The 20366-nt window shown below is 40.7% G+C and overlaps 1 protein-coding gene and 1 long non-coding RNA gene across 3 annotated transcripts in view; one reads left to right on the top strand and one right to left on the bottom strand.

Annotated features, from left to right (window-relative positions):
* Positions 1 to 3723: 3723 nt before the first annotated feature.
* Positions 3724 to 5759, bottom strand: LOC123728733 (uncharacterized). Its single transcript, XR_006760478.1, has 2 exons — positions 5621 to 5759; positions 3724 to 5299 (listed from the first exon to the last, which is right to left on the bottom strand). It is a non-coding gene; the product is annotated as an uncharacterized lncRNA (long non-coding RNA).
* Positions 5292 to 20366, top strand: part of LOC106577622 (inactive ubiquitin carboxyl-terminal hydrolase 53) — a 61603-nt gene continuing 46528 nt past the window's right edge. The window contains exon 1 of one of the 2 annotated variants that reach the window (XM_014155839.2): positions 5292 to 5666. The gene's annotated coding sequence lies outside the window, so the exon portion shown is untranslated. Of the gene's footprint in view, positions 5667 to 18019; positions 18189 to 20366 lie in introns of those variants that run through there. The other variant, XM_014155840.2, reaches the window with a different exon arrangement.

A 20366-nucleotide genomic window follows, 5' to 3' on the forward strand; every position in this document is an offset into this window, starting at 1 on the left:
GAAAATGATGTCATGCCTTTAGAAGCTTCTGATAGGCTAATTGACATCGTTTGAGTCAATTGGAAGTGTACCTGTGGATGTACAGTGGGGGAAAAAAGTATTTGATCCCTTGCTGATTTTGTACGTTTGCCCACTGACAAAGAAAGGATCAGTCTATAATTTTAATGGTAGGTTTATTTGAACAATGAGAGAGTGAATAACAACAACAAAATCCTGAAAAATGCATGCCAGAAAAGTTATAAACTGATTTGCATTTTAATGAGGGAAATAAGTATTTGACCCCCTCTCAATCAGAAAGATTTCTGGCTCCCAGGTGTCTTTTATACAGGTAACGAGCTGAGATTAGGAGCACACTCTTAAAGGGAGTGCTCCTAACCGCAGCTTGTTACCTGTAAAAAAGACACCTGTCCACAGAAGCAAGCAATCAATCAATCAGATTCCAAACTCTCCACCATAGCCAAGACCAAAGAGTTCTCCAAGGATGTCAGGGACAAGATTGTAGACCTACATAAGGCTGGAATGGGCTACAAGACCATCGCCAAGCAGCTTGGTGAGAAGGTGACAACATTTGGTGCGATTATTCGCAAATGGAAGAAACACATAAGAACTGTCAATATCCCTTGGCCTGGGGCTCCATGCAAGATCTCACCTTGTGGAGTTGCAATGATCATGAGAACGGTGAGGAATCAGCCCAGAACTACACGGGAGGATCTTGTCAATGATCTCAAGGCAGCTGGGACCATAGTCACCAAGAAAACAATTGGTAACACACTACGCCGTGAAGGACTGAAATCCTGCAGCGCCCGCAAGGTCCCCCTGCTCAAGAACACATTTACATGCCCGTCTGAAGTTTGCCAATGAACATCTGAATGACTCAGAGGACAACTGGTGAAAGTATTGTGGTCAGATGAGACCAAAATGGAGCTCTTTGACATCAACTCAACTCGCCGTGTTTGGAGCAGGAGGAATGCTGCCTATGTCTCCAAGAACACAATCTCCACCGTCAAACATGGAGGTGGAAACATGCTTTGGGGGTGTTTTTCTGCTAAGGGGACAGAACAACTTCACCGCATCAAAGGGACGATGGACGGGGCCATGTACCGTCAAATCTTGGGTGAGAACCTCCTTCCCTCAGCCAGGGCATTGAAAATGGGTTGTGGATGGGTATTCCAGCATGACAATGACCCAAAACACACGGCCAAGGCCAACTACAGAAACGTCTGACCTCTGTGATTGCCAACAAGGGTTTTGCCACCAAGTACTAAGTCATGTTTTGCAGAGGGGTCAAATACTTATTTCCCTCATTAAAATGAAAATCATTTTATAACATTTTTGACATGCATTTTTCAGGATTTTTTTGTTGTTATTCTGTCTCTCACTGTTCAAATAAACCTACTATTAAAATTATACACTGATCATTTCTTTGTAAGTGGGCAAACGTACAAAATCAGCAGGGGATCAAATACTTTTTTTCCCCCACTGTATTTCAAGGATTACCTTCAAACTCAGTGCCTCTTTGCTTGACATCATGGGAAAATGAAAAGAAATCAGCCGAAGCCTAAGAAAAAAAATTGTAGACCCCCACAAGTCTGGTTCATCTATGGTAGCAATTTCCAAACGCCTGAAGGTACCACATTCATCTGTACAAACAATAGTACACAAGTATAAACACCATGGGACCACACAGCCGTCATACCGCTCAGGAAGGAGACGCGTTCTGTCTCCTAGAGATGAACGTACTTTTGTGCGAAAAGTGCAAATCAATCCCAGAACAGCAGAAAATAACCTTGTGAAGAAGCTGGAGGAAACAGGTACAAAAGTTTCTATATCCACAGTAAAACGAGTCCTATATATCGACATAACCTGAAAAGCTGCTCAGAAAGAAAGAAGCCACTGCTCCAAAACCGCCATAAAAAAGCCAGACTACAGTTTGCAACTGCACATGGGGACAAAGATTGTACTTTTTGGAGAAATGTCCTCTGGTCTGATGAAACAAAAATAGAACTGTTTGGCCATAATGACCATTGTTATGTTTGGAGGAAAAAGGGGGAGGCTTGCAAGCCGAAGAACACCATCCCAACCGTGAAGCATGGGGGTGGCAGCATCATGTTGTGGGGGTGCTTTGCTGCAGGAGGGACTGGTGCACTTCACAAAATAGATGGCATAATGAAGGAGGAAAATTATGTGGATATATTGAAGCAACATCTCAAGATATCAGTCAGGAAGTTAAAGCTTGGTCGCAAATGGGTCTTCCAAATGGACAATGACCCAAAGCATACTTCCAAAGTTGTGGCAAAATGGCTTAAGGACAACAAAGTCAAGGTATTGGAGTGGCCATCACAAAGCCCTGACCTCAATCCTATAGAAAATTTGTGGGCAGAACTGAAAAAGCTTGTGCGAGCAAGGAGGCCTACAGACCTGACTCAGTTACACCAGCTCTGTCAGGAGGAATGGGCCAAAATTCCCCCAACTTATTGTGGGAAGCTTGTGGAATGCTACCCAAAACGTTTGACCAAAGTTAAACAATTTAAAACGCAATCCTAACAAATACTAATTGAGTGTACTTCTGACCCACTGGAAATGTGATGAAAGAAATAAAAGCTGAAATAAATCATTCTCTCTCCTATTATTCTGACATTTCACATTGTTAAAATAAAGTGGTGATCCTAACTGACCTAATACAGGGAATTTGTACCCTGATTAAATGTCAGGAATGGTGAAAAACTGAGTTTAAATGTATTTAGCTAAGGTGTATGTAAACTTCCGACTTCAACTGTATATATATTTACCTGTTGTAGTCATTGGTTGTAGCTAGCTAGCTTTTTGATATAGGTTTAGTTAATGACAGTAAATGTGCGTGCGTGTGTGTGGGAGAGGTAGGAAGAAAGAGAGATGATCACAATAACTTTAGAAAACATTGTTATATCAACATTGTGTGTGTGTGTGAGAGAGAGATGGTTGATAAATACACATATAGGAAACACTGATTTTGTGTGTGTGTGTGTGTGTGTGTGTGTGTGTGTGTGTACCCCAATATGGATGTGAAGATTTTCTTGATTCATCAGGGTCTCTTGTATATTTGTGTGTTTTGTATTTGACAACACGATACATTTTAAGATACTATCCCTGCTCCCCCTCAACACTCATTCTAACTTTACACCTCTCAACTGCCTTTTTCCATTCATGATTCGCTTTTGTTGCAGGAATCTTCTATCGTGGATGGAAGGATGGAACAAAGAGTCATGTAAATCGACAGCAAAACATAGGCTCTCTTTCTATCCCTCTCTGTCTGTCTGCCAGATTGCTGAGGGGCAACATAGTCAATGTACTTGCTAGACTAAGTGAAGACTTTAGGTAATGGCTAATCATGATCAATCTCCGTCTTTACAGTTCCTAAAACATGTCAATTACCTGATGCATGGCCTCTACAGCAGTCCTTGGCCACCCACTCAGTTATTAGTGACCTATTCTATTCCTATTCTAATATACGTTTGTAAAGCAAATAAAATCCTATTTTAAACATTTTTTTCACCCTTCTGTCCTGATTCAACAGACACCTCCCTTGGTGAGTCATGTACATTTCCTCCCATTTCTCTCTTACTCATTCTCCCTGTCGCTCACTAAAACTCACACAGTGCACAGTTACAGAGAACAGGAAGAGATTTGACAATTACACCCCTTTCTAACAATGTTTGTTGCAGCAATGATATGAAAGACAACTTGTGAAAAATATAATATTTTATTGTATCTAGATTTTCTCTTTAAACATTAAAATTATAATTATCCAACTAGGCAAATTTTTATATCCTCTTTCTTAAAATGTTTCAGATTGATGATCAATTAATTAATGTCCCACTTCAATATAAAGGCACAGAGGTCCAAACATTCCATTGCAGTTGGTAAGTTAATGTGGGGGGTTGTGACCTTTGACATGGACAGTGAGACATTTTTTGTAGAATCTGTTACAAATATTTGACTGTGCGTTACTGTTCTGTCATGTCCTGCATGCCCACATTATGCCAATTGTTTATTTATTTTATTGCTTACTGTAAGTGTCATTGATTGGTTGATGTGTTGCGGGCCTCTGACCGCCATGGTGGAGGAGAATACAAAATATGTATATGAGCAAGTTGCTCTTTTTTTGAAGACATCTCTAAGCTATAACTGCCACAAACTTCTTTAACTAGTACCATGGAAATATTTTTAGCCAGCTAAGTCCAAAGTTTTGTCAGGAATATCATTTTCTAGTTATTTTACAATCTGAAATTGATGAAGTTGTAATGCGCTGATTCGCTTCACTGCAGATCTGACCCATGACACCACTCTTCAAGAGGGCCACTATGCTCCAGATCGCCTTCTGTGCTCAGAGGTCCTTGATGAGGATCTACTCAATCACACCATTCTAATTAGTACAACAAAACAATTGGCTTTATATAGCCCCGTTATTGTTATTTTATTGTGTTATTACTTCACTTTATTTAGTAAATATTTTCTTAAAACTGCATTGTTGGTTAAGGGCTTGTAAGTAAGCATTTCACGGTAAGGTCTACACATGTTGTATTCAGCGCATGTGACAGATACATTTTGATTTTATATTATATATATATATTCTGTCCCAGTCTCTCTATACATGTAATGTCTGTGGGTGAATTTTGAAACAATTACTGTATGCAGATGTGCAAAAAATGGTGATGTAGATTTGTTTTTGCCATTGCTTTATCTATATCTAAATGTAAGAATATGTTGCAGATTTACACTTGAATTGATGCCTATGGTAACAAATAGAAATGTAATTATCAATGTTTTCAATATCAAACTTTGTCCTCTGCAATACTTTTTACAGTACGTAATAAACTGTAGTCAGGTGGTGGTCATTACCAGGTCATGATGATCTTAACTATGAATTTAACTATGACCAGGGCATAATATAGCACATAATATAGTGGTAAAAATTATGACCATCTGGTCATATGGTAGTCAGAAAAAAAGTCACATAACATTTTTTATATATTTTCAACCAGTTTGCGACCAGAACAAGACGTATTAAAAAGACGTTAAACTAACATATTCTGAACCAGTTTTGCCTACTGGGTATTACCTGCTTGATTGACGGTGAAAAGTACCGTGAAACTCCTCCCTTCGCTCGCAGGCAGTTGGAATTGCTTCCTATGCAAACGTGTCTCAGTAGAGTACAGCCGGTTGCAGTAAATACAGTGCTCCAGAGGCAGGGTTTGACCTCGCAGCTCTGAAAACATCACTAATCCAATATTTCAGGTGCGGAAGCCGACCATTGCTCAAACTGCAACAGAAACACACACGACTCTTAAAACCGGCATACTGCAAGTGAATGGGAGGGCTAGTGACAAAAACTGGAATTCTGATTGAAGAAAGAGTCCGTAACCGTAAAGACGATTACAGCTAAATTGTTACACATGCTATTCTTTTAGTTATTTGGTTTAATTTATAACGCGACATCTAAGCATTGTAACAACGCGCAACGACTGTTGGAATTGGGACACTAGGCTACGTCAAATTCCACTCTGGTTTCACTGAAACTCCAGCCGTTCCCAGTTCAAGAATTAACAAAAAATACATTTGGAAGATCCTGCCGATTTCCTACCTTGGATATACCTACTGCAGGAGATATTGGTAATTCTTTAAAAAAGGTGAGTGTTGGGGTGTTTTTTTGGTTTAGGTTGGGTTGTTCTTCAAACTTTTCCCTGGCCATTTTCCTGCATCAATTGTGTTTTCAAAACAACTGGGAACCCGGAAAAAACGATGTCAAATCATGACGTCAACGGTCTTGAGGTCGGATTTCAGAGTTCCTAGTTGTTTTGACTGTGGCACAACGCGCATGATGCGGAAATGTACCTGCATTACAGGTAAACTCATCTGAAACGTATGATATCGCTGATTAACTTCCGACGTTATAAAAACAAAAACGTCAACAATGTATTCGTGCGGTATCAGTAGTGCTTCTATAACTGCGTGAAATAAAAGACTACATTTTATTTCTATAAGAACCTATCCTAAATATTGTGAAAGTGCCCGGCTTGACAACAATATGTCATTATTGCGCTTGGGACATTGTAGCAACATAACATATGAACAAAGACTAGTCTAGTTTGTCACCAAGCCGGTTGACACTGACAACAATTCCGCAAAATTTACTTAGGTTATTGAAATTGAGCCTCAAACTCAAGTCCCTCATAGGCTATGCGATATTTTGTGAGCCTGGTCAATCGTGTTACGTTTTAAAATCTGCTACAAATAGGCCAAAATACTGTTGTAATTGAAACAAAATGAAACTAATAAATGTGACAGGTTATTAAAAATAATCATGCAGATCTACGCTCAAGCATTACCATTAATTTGCACGAGTGCATCAGACTGTCAGTTCAAGTAGGCCCGCAGTGTTTCCCAACTCCAGTCTGAGTACCCACCAACAGCACACATTTTTTTGTTGTAGCCTAGATAAACTCACCTGATTCAACTGAGGGCTTGATAATTAGTTGAATCAGGTGTGCTGGTGATGGGTACCCGAGGACTGGAGTTGGGGTAACACTGCAAGCCTACTTGAACTGACATAGCCTGATGCAGCTTGTGCAAATGAATGGAAATGCTTGAGCGTAGATCTGCATGATTATTTTTAATGCAGAATCCAGCAGCATTGACTAAGTAACCTGTCAAATTCAATAGTTTCCTTTTGTTGAAACTATTGCATTTGTTGGGGGCACTCAAGGACTGGATTTACGAAACACTGTTAGGTATCAACCATTTAATTGTAGATTTGTGCCATTATCTGATAGAGAAATGTGCTTGTAATAATCCGGAATGAATTGGAGAAGACTTTCCTACTTCCAAACTGATTTGACTGTACCAAATTAAAGTAACTGTCCAGTGAAAATCTCACTTTTTAAAGTTCATATTATGATAACTCATACGTAAATAATGTTGTTGACTCGTCCTATACTCGTATGTGGCCAAAGCATAAATTGGAGAAAAAAACACTTGCATCTCAAACAGACTTTGAAAAATGGTTGCTATTTCCTCATAGAGTATGATGTCATACTCCTGAGAAGGATAAGTGGTCTACTTACATTCATATTTTTAATGACCGGTATACGCCCATACCATTCTGTAGTTGGGTAAACGCTCACACTATTCCAACCAGAAACAACATAGGCCTTCTTAATGACAATTGTTTTGAAAGGATAACTATTTCACTCATAGAATTAATTAATTATAGGTCATATAGAAATCTGGAAACACAAGACAGTTACTTTAGCATACCTTTTTATATTTGTCATGATGACCAGCACTAGTTTCTCAACACTGACAATAACAAAGTTGTTTTAACATGATTATAACATGATTCACTTTTACAGAACATTCAGCAAACATCTGAGTGATAAGCAGACAGTCAATTAGTCATTTTACCACATAACACCGTGCTTTTGAAATACTGTATCTTTTGTATGACCAGTGAGTACAATTTGTACTCAACTCCCGAGTCCCCAGTGAGTTTCAGTGATATGCATTGTTCTACGACACCTTCTTTTCCCCCGAAAGCCTTGCTAGCAAATGAACACCTCATCCTGTCATCAAACATCAGACAACTCAAGAATATTCCCTTGATTGTGTGATTTGTCATTATTAGATAGCTGTCTCTTTATATTCCTCACAAGCATAAAGCTCATTCAAACCTTGAGTTGTGGGTAAGGTATTACAAACCTAATGAAAATCATCTTATCAGAAACTAATGGTTTAGAATTGAGTATATTAAATTGTACTTAATATACATTGTGGGTTTGTCTGATTGTTTGAATTATTTAGATGTGAGAAAGGGTGGTGTTCACGTTATGCATACAACTCAATTGGAAGGTGTTACGATTAGCCTAATTATCTGCTGTGGGACAAAAAAAAGCCTAGAGGGTGGCAGGGTTGGATTTTCACATTTTACGATGCTCCAATTTCAGTTTAATTGATAGGAAAGATACTTTCTTTCAGAACAAGGTAGCAAATGTCTTTCCATCACAATGAATATATTGGAAAGAAGACTTCATTCAGAAATTATGGATTACTCATTCTCTATTTTACATCACACATACACACTCCTCAATATAACACATCAACATTTGTATTATCCTGCTGTGACATAATTACCTTTATTGTACACCGCTAGATAATGCTATGCAGTTTTTAGCCCACAATGTATTTTCATCATACCAAACTTTACTGTGGGATATTTTCATTGGAACCAGTAAGGTAGATTAGAAGATAATGGCATGCTGAAAAAACAGCTAATGTTTGTAGCAGCATGGCCCATGTTACATAATGCATTTCCCAGGGTTGTTTCAGAGGACTATGTCAGGTCACTGTTGTTGTCTATGGAAGTTTGTGGGTGTGATATTTTTTACGTGCTTCACTGGGATAGTCAAAGCAAGTACCAATCGGACAAGAGAAAGTGCTAACTCTCAATGGAGTGCAGTTCACTAGCTAGTTCCCATAGATAATCAGCACTATTGGAGGTTTGATTGAAGGGTACCTGGCATGGATGATAACTTGTGTCCCATTTGTTGGCCTATGTCAGCAGCTGCATCATCCATTCATTAAAGCCTCACTCTGTAGAATGTAGGACTACCAACTAAACTGAAAATCCATTCACTTTTTCACTGTAGTGCTAAAAATTACCATTCCATGAGAGCAACATTACGTTTTAAAACATGTTTTGAAGCTATACATATTTTGCTTATAAATGACTGAAATCTTAGACTGTGGCATTAAACAAGGGCTGTGCCAGAGTGCACTTAAACCACCTGACCTCCGCATGCAGCATTTCATTTAGCTGCTGGAACAGAATAAACTCATTCATCTGTTTTAAAAAGGGAAAGAGAGTTTTTGGCCAGCGCTGTCGCGCTGACATTTATTGGCAAGTCATGGGAAGCAGTGAGACATTTAGGAAGTAGTCTGAACAGTCCAAGGGAGGATGTTATATTTCAATCAGAGCCTTAAAAAAAATGCAGGGTCCGGTTTTGGGAACATGTACTTTTGTTCTCTCCCTTTTCCATTGTCGCTGTGACAGAAGGGGGTCGTTCATTGAGTGACTCAGCGAGGTGTGGGTGACCTGTTCAGTTTCACAGGGTTCAAAGTGGCGACCGTGTGCTAGAACGCAGCAAGCTTTTGGCAGGAAGGCCGCTCGAGAAACGTCCGCTTGCATTGTTTCTCCAGTCCTCAGTGAATTCACACATTTTTTGTTTCGTTCTGTTATTTCATGATTTTCAACAGAAAATTGTTTTATTTCCCCATAGCTGAGCAAGGTTTCCTAGTAGTCAGCTTTCATTATTACATGGTCTAAAATATTTGAGGATTTTATTTGTTTCATCAGCAACATCTAGGGATTGTGATTATACACAAGCGTTTTCAACCGAAACCAATGGAAGCCAACATTTGTGCATGAAGCAAAATGAGGCAGATGCTGACTGAGTGTGAGGGACAATGTCAATAAATGTCGGTTTTCTCTTCACTTTCTCACCTCGCTGCTTTTTAGCACCACAGTTACGCCTGGTGGCAGCTTTAAATTAATTATTTAGTGAAGTATTGAGTGCACGTTGGAAATGGTCAGCACAGAGAAGGTCAGCTTGACTGAGCGGTGTCAAGTTGCTGAGACAAGTCTCTTACTAAGGTCTACATTTAGCAGGAAAGCCTACATTTAGCATGAAAGCACTATGTCAATCCATTTGGGAATATCAATCCATTTTTCCATTGATGAAGACAACACAAACAAACCGTTATGACAATGTGCAACTGTCAGCCACACATGGGAGAAATCTCTCTTGTCAACCTTAGAAAAACCGAAGCAATTGTCTGTAGGCTTGGGTTGTTTACCGCATACTGGGGTATTTGAAGAACACCACACAATGATTTTTTTCAATACCGTCAAAACGATTTTATTTGAAGATTTTTATTTTTTATACTTTTAATATGTGTAGCTATTTAAAAAAATATATCTTTGTATTTTACCCCCTTTTTCTCCCCAATTTCAATCTCGTCTCATCGCTTCAACTCTCCAACGGGTTCAGGAGGCGACGGTTGAGTCACGCGTCCTCCTAGACATGACCCGCCAAAACGCTCTTCTTTACACCCGTCTGCTTAATCTGGAAGCCAGCCACACCAATCAATCAATCATTCAAATGTATTTATAAAGCCCTTCTTACATCAGATGATGTCAGAAAGTGCTGTACAGAAATCTAACCTAAAACCCCAAACAGCAAGCAATACAGGTGTAGAAGCATGGTGGCTACGCTTTTTCAAGAGATGCTTTATTACTGCCCATTTTGTGAGTTTGGTACACATCTGGTGGATGCGGAGCCGTTTATTATGTTCAATATAGGAGGGCCAAGCACAGGAAGCAGCTCTTTCAGTAGTTTAGTTGGAATAGGGTCCAGTATGCAGCTTCAAGGTTTAGAGGCCATGACTATTTTCATTAATGTGTCAAGAGATATAGTATTAAAAAACTTAAGTGTCTCCCTTGATCCTAGGTCCTGGCAGTGTTGTGCAGACTCAGGACAACTGAGCTTTGGAGAAATACACAGATTTAAAGAGGAGTCTGTAATTTGCTTTCTAATGATCATGATCTTTTTGTCAAAGAAGTTCATAAATGTATCACTGCTGAAGCGAAAGCCATCCTCTCTTGGGGAATGCTGCTTTTTTTTGTTAGCTTTGCGACAGTATCAAAAATAAATTTTGGATTGTTCTTATTTTCCTCAAGTTGGAAAAGTAGGATGATCGAGCAGCAGTGAGGGCTCTTCGATACGGCACGATACTGTCTTTCCAAGCTAGTCGGAAGACTTCCAGTTTGGTGTAGCGCCATTTCCGTTCCAATTTTCTGGAAGCTTGCTTCGGGGCTCGGGTATTTTCTGTATACCAGGGAGCTAGTTTCTTATGACAAATGTTTTAGGGGTGCAACTGCATCTAGGGTATTACGCAAGGTTAAATTGAGTTCCTCAGTTTGCTGGTTAACTGATTTTTGTATTCTGACGTCCTTGGGTAGGTGGAGGGAGTCTGGAAGGCCATCTAAGAATCTTTGGGTTGTCCGAGAATTTATAGCACGGCTTTTGATGATCCTTGGTTGGGGTCTGAGCAGATTACTTGTTGTGATTGCAAATGTAATAAAATGGTGGTCCGATAGTCCAGGATTATGAGGAAAAACATTAAAATCCACAAAATGTATTCCACTGGACAAAACTAGGTCCAGAGTATAACTGTGGCAGTGAGTAGGTCCGGAGACATGTTGGACAAAACCCACGGAGTGGCTCCGAAAGCCTTTTGGAGTAGGTCTGTGGACTTTTCCATGTGAATATTAAAGTCACCAAAAATGTGAATATTATCTGCCATGACTACAAGATCCGATAGGAATTCAAGGAACTCAGTTAGGAACGCTGTATCCTGCCCAGGAGGCCTGTAAACAGTAGCTATAAAAAGTGATTGAGTAGGCTGCATAGATTTCATGTCTAGAAGCTCAAAAGATGAAACCGCAGTCGTTTTGTTTTGTAAATTGAATTTTGCTTTCGTAAATGTTAGCATCATCTCCGCCTTTGCGGGATGCGTGGGGGATATGGTCACTACTGTAACCAGGAGGTGAGGCCTCATTTAACACCGTAAATTCATCAGGCTTAAGCTATGTTTCAGTCAGGCCAATCACATCAAGATTATGATCAGTGATTAGTTAATTGACTATAACTGCCTTTGAAGTGAGGGATCTAACATTAAGTAGCCCTATTTTCAGAAGTGAGATATCACAATCTCTTTCAATAATGGCAGGAATGGAGGAGGTCTTTATTCCAGTGAGATTGCAAAGGCGAACACCGCCATGTTTAGTTCTGCCCAACCTAGATCGAGGCACATGCACGGTCTCAATGGGGATAGCTGAGCTGACTACACTGACTGTGCCAGTGGCAGACTCCACTAAGATGGCAGGCTGGCTATCTCATTGTGGATCTATGGGAGTTAAGAGCCCTTTCTATGTTCGTAGATAAGATGAGAGCACCCCTCCAGCTAGGATGGAGTCCGTCACTCCTCAGCAGGCCAGGCTTGGTCCTGTTTGTGGGTGAGTCCCAGAAAGAGGGCCAATTATCTACAAATTCTATCTTTTGGGAGGGGCAGAAAACAGTTTTCAACCAGCGATTGAGTTGGGAGACTCTGCTGTAGAGCTCATCACTCCCCCTAACTGGGAGGGGGCCAGAGGCAATTACTCGATGCCAACACATCTTTGTAGCTGATTTACACGTTGAAGCTATGTTGTGCTTGGTGACCTCTGACTGTTTCATCCTAACATCGTTGGTACAAACGTGGATAACAATATCCCTATACTCTCTACACTCGCCAGTTTTAGCATTAGCCAGCACCATCTTCAGATTAGCCTTAACGTCGGTAGCCTTGCCCCCTGGTTAACAGTTTAGGATCGCTGGATGATTTGTTTTAAGTCTAATACTGCGGGGTAATGGAGTCACCAATGACTAGGGTTTTCAATTTGTCAGAGCTAATGGTGGGAGCCTTCGGCGTCTCAGACCCCGTAGCGGGAAGAGGAGAGACCAGAGAAGGCTCGGCCTCTGACTCCGACCCGTTGCTTAATGGGGAGAACTGGTTGAAAGTTTCTGTCGGCTGAATGAGCGATACCGGTTGAGCATTCCTACAGCATTTCCTTCCAGAAGCCATGAGAAAATTGTCCGGCTGGGACTGTGCGAGGGGTACTACTATCTGTACTTATTGTTGGCACAGACGCTGTTTCATCCTTTCCTACACTTAAATTACCCTTGCCTAACGATTACGTCTGAAGCTGGGCTTGAAGCTGGGCTTGCAGCACGGCTATCCTCGCCATAAGGCGATTGTTCTCCTGTATATTATGAGTACAGCGACTGCAATTAGAAGGTTTCCTCTGACCAATGTGTCAGAAGAAACACTGTTCACCTGACGACTAAGGTCAGCCTGCAGGCGCCCGGCCCGCCACAAGGAGTCACTAGAGCGCGATGAGCCAAGGAAAGCCCTCCGGCCAAACACTCCCCTAACCCGGACGACGCAGGGTCAATTGTACGCTGCCCTATGGGTTTCCCGATCACGGCCATTTGTGATACAGCCCGGGATCGAACCAGGGTCTGTAGTGACACCTCTAGCACTGCAATGCAGTGCCGTAGACCGCTGCGTCACTCAGGAGCCCTGTAGCTACTTTTTAAGTAAATACCTGGAGTCAACTTGTGCAGTACTTTAGGAGATAAAGAAGATTACGTTCTGCCTTACACCTGTCACATAATTTGCCATTATGAAGCTAACCAGTAGTTCCCAGTCACGTGGTGTTTGTTTGCAAGCACACAACGATGAGAGACCAGAGCCTTGTGAGTCACTCACTGTGGTGCAGCACGCGCCAGGTGATCTAGTTACAGTATGGAATTCACAACTAAATGTTTGCCGGCTAGATATCTTATAACTATTTAAGTTAACTGTCTAAAATGTGCTAAATGCTCTGCAGTTGTGCATTTGGTTTGCTAATTTAGTAGCTAGCTGTCTAGCTAAGTGGTTAGCTTCTTCCAAAATCAAGCTTTGCTTGGTAACAGCAGAGCATACCCTTCTGCTGTTTTAATATTTGTTTTGCGTGCAACCTGTGAGTAGCATTTTTTTTAGTTACTTGTATAGTTTAGGTCAGACTGCATAACATTTAGTTAGTATTCTCTGAGATTTTACATGAATTTGTTAGCATTGCTAACCTTCGGATTAGTGGGATTTGAAAACAGCACACCTTCTGTTCAGTGCAGGAATTACTGAATATCCGTTATGGAAATGTTTTAAATAAAAAAGAAAAGCTGTCTTAGGTTATTTTTTGTGTCGTTTTTGAATACTTGTGTTGATCACAAAATCGAAATTGAAAACCAATTGGTCTAATTAGTTTCCTCTCTGCAGCGAGTCTGGATCTGAGTACCTCCCCGACGATTTCTATAACGCAAACACATTCTAATTGTTCTGATTGGTCCCAGAAACTGATGGGTTGGGCCCGAGGCAGAGCCAGAACATACGTGGGCAGGCCTCTCGCACATTCAAAATGTTTTTTATGCTGTGCAATAAGTACTTTTATTTTGGGAACACCATACCACTAAAACATTTCCCAATAAAGCACAATGCGTAACAATATTTTCCTGCAACACTCTTCTCTTCACTGCTCTAACAAGACAGGATGATATATTGTTTTACAGATCATAATGCTACAAGTCTTTAAATGTAGCTAATTACACCAGTCACACGCCATGCCCACAACTAACCGCTTTTCGCACAAACCTTCCCTCAGAACTGTCAGCTAAGTAATGGCATTAGCTAGCAAGCTAACTAGCAAGAACAAAAACAATGAAATGCGGTGGAATTTACGTATTTTTTGACAACAAAAAAAACAAATGATGAAAATGATCAACCACAACCAGAAGATGATGCTGCTGCTGCTACCGATCCTCAGACAAAAAGGGGTGGCTTCGTGAATTCAAGTGGCTAAGTAGGGACAAAACTAGCAGCACAATGTTCTGTGAGTACTGTTGAAAGTCTGGAGAAATGGCAGTAGGGAAGAACTTATTTTGCACCTGGGTCGAGCAACCTAAAACACGAGTCTTTACTAACACATAAATTAATCCAAAAGTGCATCGGGGCAGGGGTGGGAAAAACATCACTACGTCTACTAGCTACCAGCCATAATCGACGTTTTCCACTAGTTACCATATATCGTAAAAATGCATGAAAACCAAAATGTGCTTTTTGATCTTAATTTAAGGTTTGGGTTAGGTATAAGGTTAGCAGTGTGGTTACATTTAGGACTAGGTTTGAAATCACATTTTTAAGAAGAGAAATAGAAGAAATAGGCAGGGTTTATGACTTTGTGGTTGTGGTCACTGGTGACGATTTGTATTTGACGACAGGCAACAGGTGGCAGCCCAAGCTGGTCAACAGACAGAGCTAAAGATGAAATGTAACACTGCTTACTGAATTGCCAAAGAGGAGATGGATTTTACCAAATTCAGATCCATGTTACTCACCCATACATTTTTCTTTATGGATTACAGTTTGAAGTGGGAGCTTTAGCAGTAGGTGCCCATACATTCTGCAATAACAGCTAACTTAAAATCCCTAAAAGACTAAATTAAGGCTGGCACTGTTAATATAATTTTATAGATTTGCATAACAGAGCAATAAAGTTGTTGCATTGTATGTCATAAACATACATGACTAGGTGATCATGTTTTTTTGTCATCTGAATTGTATTTATACTTTTAAGGATAATTACATTTAAAATGTCTCTTTCAAGCAGTCATCTTTTCTAAATTGAATATTGATGTATGATTTAAACAGGGTAGACCAATAGATATGTTTCTACAACCACTGAATGAGTTTCACAGGATTTAAAAATTGCAAACTATAGCAAATAAATAAACGCTTATCTGTGATATGGCAACCAAAGAACACTCTTTAAAACCATTTTGATTTTAAATCATGCATGCATACATGCATACATACATACATACATACATATATAACATCATACATAACTGTTTAGCCACAATTAATTTCAGTGTAATTAAGCAAACGGGTGTAGGAGTCGTAAGCCGCCTTCAACATCGTTTTAAAGAAGTTGGCAGTACGTCCAATCGGTCTCCCAACCGCAGACCACGTTTAACCACGCCAGCCCAGGACCTCCACATCCAGCTTCTTCACCTGCGGGATCATATGAGACCAGCCAACCGGACAGCAGATGAAACTGTGCATTTGCACAACCAAATAATTTCTGCACAAACTATCAGAAACCATCTCCGAACCTGAGTGCAGTTCAGCGTCGTAACCGACTTCAGTGGCCAATTGCTCACCTTCGATGGCCACTGGCACGCTGGAGAAGTGCTGGCACGCTGGAGAAGTGCTGGCATGCTGAAGAAGTATGCTTTTCAAGGATGAATTGTGGTTTCAACCATACCGGGTGAGCAGTTTGCTGATGTCAATGTTGTGCCCCATGGTGGGATTATGGTATGGGCAGGCATAAGCTAAGGACAACCAATAAAATCACAGTATCGAATTGCAAGACATATCGTGTCGACACCAAGGTCCCTGGCAATTCCCAGCCTTATTCCACACTGAATGTTGTCTCCTTTTGGGAAAGTCATCCATCAAGGTTGAGTCGGCGGGTTGCGGGGAGGGACACACTTTAGCCGTCACACAGGTGTGTAATGCGCCAGCTAGATGTGATGATGTATGGATCTGCATTGAGCAAAGGCACACTGCACCACTGTCCAACATCAAGCGTTCAGTAGAGAAAGTAGGCCAACCAAGGCATTCAAGCTTTGCCTTTTGCGTATCTGTAAAATGAGGTAAATGACAACACGTTTTCTTCCAGCGGCTGCTTCTTTAACGGCAGTGTTTTGTTGTGATCATTCACCTGATACATGTCAAACAACGACAGATCGACTATTCGAAGGATCTTGTCATTACCATATAAATGTTAAACTCCTCTTAATGAGGCCATCCATCAACATATCTCTAAAAGATACACCATCAGATTACTTCAATATCCCACACTGTAGCCCAGGTCACGTTTTGCTGTGTTCAAGTCTAACGGACAGCCTTGTCCTGTCAAAGATGCTGATTTACAACAGACACTCTAGCTGATTGCTCAAAGGTGCTAGCCTTAGCATTTTCACTATGTCAAGAAAACATCATGACTTTGTGCTTTCAATTTGCAAGACACCATCTAAGCAAGCCTCTCTCTTTACAAAGAAAGTCTCATAACTCCTTCCTGTGCTTTGGTCTATTCTCAAAATCTAGACCAGTGAAATGCCTTTGCTTGGCTACTCCTCAAAAGTGTAGTTTATCCTTACCAGATTTACAAAACACACCTGGAAAGGGTGGCTTGTCATTTTTGTTTTGTTCTTCTCATGAATAATTCCATACGGTAATAAGTGTCGAGGGCATGGCCACGCTTTCAGAAAGGCCTCCTTTTGCTGAGTGTCTGGGATACAAATGACTGACATGTTGTTGAACAAAGATATGGAAAAGGAACTCAATAAATAGAAATTAAAAGTGATTCGTAGGCCCCTTGAAATGCCTGCCCACTCAGGTGAATGTGCCTTTGAACTGAGATCAGATGATGCCAATGTTTGTGATAAGTTGGTGGATTTCACGTCTGTATACTGTGACTTTGCGACATGGAATTACATCCTCTAGTCTAAACCGATCAAATTCATAATAAACACAGCTTGAGGAAATGTCACCCATGCCTCAGAACTCTAAAGGAAGGGTGTGTCTCTCGGGTTACGCAAGGACCCATGCCATGACATCACTCAGCTCGGTTGCAGAAGAGTGGCAAATTGGAGAGCAGGCTTTCTCCAGACAGGACTGAAAGCAGGAAGCCGAGATATTTCAACACAACTGCACTCTACTCACACTCAAATCACAGGGTATTTAAAGCACCAACATCCATTTGTCTGATTAATATAATATTTTACCTTAAAAGCACATTGGCTATTGACATGTTCTGCAGTTTTACCTTAGCCACCTGTAACCCTGACCCTGCACAGTCACTTTGTATTATTCCACCCTTGCATCTCTATCCCAGTTCTCACCTAGCAGGTTAGGTTTGAATGAAGGACCATGCCTGTCTCCCTGATGTGATGGTATTCAGCCAATCCAGGTCACAACAATGTCTGTCACTCATGCGTTGCATTGTCATGTCCTTTAGGAACACTGTCACCTGCCCTGATCACGTGTGCCATATAGTATTCTGTGTGACCTACGGTCAATGTGATATGTTCATTGGTTTCTTTTCGATATGACTAAGAAAATTAGGTGACATTGGTAATAACGTGATGATTGTTAATGGTGATAAATCAGTAGTTTGGTTTTAGAAACCAGAGATGTCTGCACGTGATAGCATTGTTTGAAGGCACCGCTGAGCACAGGACTGTCTTCGATGTTGAGCAACAGTAGCATAGAGAGAGACCTTTGTCATTCTATAAGGTTGTTGAGACACGTACGTTGGTTCCATATTGTGCTCTAGTTGCAGTCTGTCATGCCAGTGCCAATTTACCTCAGACTTTGAGATACTAGAAGATAAGAGAGGTTGGCGGATTGGCAGATAGAGTACAGTAATGTATTATTTGTGCTGTGATAAGGTAAGCATACATTAGTCATCTTTACTGTTGTTGCCGTGGATGCACTTCTTATGGAAGGGGAGTATGTCTTATGCACTGAACTGAAACCTTAATTAATTCATTTTTTTGTCAGAGTTGGTAGTTGACCTCTAAACATGTGGTCATGATGACATGGACTTATTTTACAAGCACTTGACTGCATGCCATTTTCTTTAAAGGGATTATTTAGTTCATGGTCATTATCTATGGATGCATACTGGCTGGGCTTGAAGGGTCAACAATATGGAAGAGATTCAGTTAATTTATGTTGAGGTTTATGCTATACGTAAGATTCCAGGGAATCACTTTCGCTAATGGTGGAAATCAAGGATTTATCTTGGTCTTGAGTATTGTTTCAGGGCCGAATGTGTGATTGAATTGTGATGCCCGCCTCCTTGATTTGACCTGGAGGGATGGATACATCAGGGTAATGTTTGTGAGAAGGCGGCATTAAAAATGAAGGAAATTTATCGTGGCCTCTTATAGCTGACTTGATCAATCATTCCCCGTGCATATTGGACATGGTGAGTAATAATTTAGTTTTTCCTTAAATGGATGGGCACATTTGGTCAAATGTGCATTGAGAACATAGGCTCTAAATGGATGGATGATGTGATATATTGGTGTCTACAGGAAGCTTTCGTCCCGGTATAGACAGACATGACAAACATGCATGGTTGAATGGAGTCACTCTAGAAGGATAAGTAGAGTACAGTTTTCCACTTGCCCCTCCAGCATTGCATCTAATCACAAAGACACGAGCTCTTTAGCAACGCCAGGCTTAAGTGATTCCTTTGGAATTCTGTTGCTATGGAGGGTAGTTGCAAATGAGATCCACAGGGCCTAAGCCTGTTGTTTTCAGTAGAGAGACTTTTTTTTAAAGAATTTAGTCAATCAGAAACTATTGTGAATGAATGGTCAAATTCTGGTTCCACCATAAACATACTCTACTTTAGCTGTGTGGTCACATTTCAGGACATGTTGAAAATAGTTTGAATACCAGAGAAGAAAAATTGCTCGACTGGTTTTGGATGATACTTTGTGCCGTCCCACAGTCTGCTCTGCTATATTCTCAAGAGTTTAAGCTCTGCCTGAAAAAGTTGTGAAAACAACAACAAAATTATAAACTGAAGGAGATAATATTTTGAAAAACAAAATCTACAAACCTTCGCTATCTCCTAGTCAAGAAAACAGCACGGTTCCCAACTTCCTAGCTATAACAATTTCAGTTCTGCATACAATCACCATCTTCTCATATAGAGGGGTCTCCAGTCTTACAACTTTACCCCTTTTATTATAGCTAATGCTATTGGAGCAGATGCCCATTCATCATACTCTATGTGGAAAGGTTCACCACCAGAGGGAACCAAGTCTCAGTGTACCTTCCACTCTATTGATTATTGATAGTGAATAGACACTGTGTACAAAACATTATTAACAGCTTGAAAAACCCAGCAATTCAATATTTTGTCTTGCCCATTCACCCTCGGAATGGCACACATACACAATCCATGTCTCACTTTTCTCAAGGCTTAAAAATCCTTCTGTAACCTGTCTTCTCCCCTTCATCTACACTGATTTGAAGTGGATTTAACAGGTGGCATCCAATAAGGGTTCATAGCTTTCTATATGTCCTGGAAAAAGCAAGGGTTCCTAATGTTTTGTACACTCCAGAACTCTGTACTGCCACCTCCTTTCCTTTCAATTAAGACCTAGACAACCAGGTGAGGGGAGATGAGATCTAGACACTCGGCCCTCCGTGGAATGAGTTTGACATGTGCTCTAGAGAGATTGTAAAAACAGGATATATTCAATACCTGAGATGTATTGCAATGCATACATCATGCAGGAATGGACTGGGACCAGAAATTGGCCTGGGCTTTGCTATCACAATGGCCCAATTTTTTTTTTTCTTCCCTCAATGCCCCAACTCTAGCCCAAACTTTTTTTCTTTGCGGTCCTCAGTATTGGCCAAATAATTACAATTCTTGCAACAACAAAAAAATACAATTTAGATAGGCCCACCGGGCAAAAAATGGACCAGCCCATGTGGCATTTGCCAGAACTGCCCTGTAGCCAGTCAGTATCTGACTGCATGACTTGATATTTCAACCAGGCACAGTAAATTACTCATGCAGTGGATCTATTTGTTGATTGTCA

Source organism: Salmo salar, chromosome ssa18 (assembly GCF_905237065.1).
Source record: "Salmo salar chromosome ssa18, Ssal_v3.1, whole genome shotgun sequence".
NCBI classification, from domain to species: domain Eukaryota; kingdom Metazoa; phylum Chordata; class Actinopteri; order Salmoniformes; family Salmonidae; genus Salmo; species Salmo salar.